Here is a 2,108-nt window from a genome sequence, read left to right as displayed (position 1 = left end):
ACGTTGGGGTGAACCACCACAAGCAACTATGAGCAACGTTAACTCCCACGTTAACTTAGTTAACATGGAAGCTAACGTAGATAAGAGAGATGATGAGCCAACGTTAGTGACACTCACCTTTGTCACTAATGTTGGAGATGGCTAGAATTACTACGTTAGAAGCCACGTTAACCTAGTTAATGTGGACTCTAACGTGGGAAGTAGGGGCACATTGGAACGTTAGTGATAAAGGTAAGTGTCACTAACGTTCTCGAAGGATTGGCATTACTACGTTAGAAGCCACGTTAACCTAGTTAACATGGACTCTAACGTGGGAAGTAGGGGCACATTGGAACATTAGTGACAAAGGTAAGTGTCACTAACGTTCTCGAAGAAGTGGCAAGCCTACGTTAAGAGTCACGTTAGCTACTCTAACGTGAACTCTAACGTAGGGAGAAGGGAGGACTCTCCACGTTATTGGAAAAGGTAAGTCCTAATAACGTGTGCGAAGGACCAAGAGGCAATGTTAGTGGTCACGTTGGTGCCACTAACATTGAAAGTTAACGTTGATCATCCTTGGGTTGGGAACATTAGTGAAAAAGGTGATTGTCACTAACGTTCTTGAACCCACACTTTCACTTAATGTTGACACCACTAACGTCCTAAGCCAAAGCCCTGCCTACTTCACATTTTCTCTCTATAAGCAAAGCTAAGCCCAATGAAGAGGATAACTGCTTCAAACTCAAGATCCAGAGGCCCATACCCAAGACTTGAAGAGCCAACTAGAAGATCAGAAGAGTAGTATATATAGGAGTAGCTTTGAATTAGAAAGGGTATTGGAAACTTTAGGGAGCTTTTGGCATTAGAACTACTCTCCGAATTTTACTTTCTCTGCACTTCTAGTTTTACTTTCATGATGTATTCTCCATCTTTGTTTTCATTTTCCAAAGCTATGAACAACTAAACCCCTTTCATTGGGTTAGGGAGCTCTGTTGTAATTTGATGGATCAATATTAGTTTTCATTCTTCTTCTTCTATCTTTTCTCTTGATTTTACTAGAAAGCTTTCAATCTTCATCCAATTGGGTAGTTATCTTGGAAAAGAAGCTATTCATACTTGGATCTCTTCTGAACTTTGGAAGAGGAATGAAGAGATCATGCTAGAAATACTTTCTCATGCTGGACTAAATTGGGGTTGGATGGATATGTGACTATAATCCTACCAACACTTGATTTGGGAATGCATGTGGTATAATCAGTGACCATACTTCATCTCTTCTCATGAGTAATTGACCAAGGAATTGGCTATTGATCAAGATTTGAGAGATTGAATTACCAAGGAATTGGAATTCGATCACTTAAGATTGCCAAGGAGATCAATGAATGCATTGATTGAGGAAGAGATGAAAATGAAGTTGATCCGGAGAATGCAACATCTCCTGAGCCCAGTGAATTCCCCATCTCTGATCTTACCCATTCTCTTTAATTTCTGCCATTTACTTTTATGAGCATTTCCCCCATTTCCCATTTAAGATTCTGCAATTTACTTTCCGCCATTTACATTCAAATCTTTAATTCCAGCATTTATTTTTCTGCCAGTTACTTTTCCGCCATTTAATTTTCTGCAAATACCAAATCAAATTCTGCTGCGCTCAACTAGAACATTCCTCTAATTAAAGTTGCTTGACCAATCAATCCTTGTAGGATTCGACCTCACTCTATAGTGAGTTTTTACTTGACGACAATTCGGTACACTTGCCGAAGGAAATTTATTATGAGACAAGTTTTCGTGCATCAAGTTTATGGCGCCGTTGCCGGGGATTGAGCATTTTTAATTTTACTGATTTAAATTTCTGTTTGAGTAATTTACTTTCAGTTAGTTGTGTCTTTCCCATCCCTTTAACCTCGTTATTCTAGTTGTTTACAATCTATTTCACTAACCCACCAACTGTTTGATATATTGCATCACTCACACTAACAGCATTTCTAACAAGAATAGTTTATGCATCTACTTCCCTGCTTGTGCCTTGTTGGTTGTATGACAGGGAGAAGAAGTGGGACTTCAACTTCCTTTGATTCTGAACCTGAGAGGACCTTCCTTAGATTAAGGAGGGAAGCAAGAGGAAAAAG

Source organism: Arachis hypogaea, chromosome 14 (genome assembly GCF_003086295.3).
Source record: "Arachis hypogaea cultivar Tifrunner chromosome 14, arahy.Tifrunner.gnm2.J5K5, whole genome shotgun sequence".
In the NCBI taxonomy this organism is placed as follows: domain Eukaryota; kingdom Viridiplantae; phylum Streptophyta; class Magnoliopsida; order Fabales; family Fabaceae; genus Arachis; species Arachis hypogaea.
Note: the sequence above shows the minus strand (reverse complement) of the source record.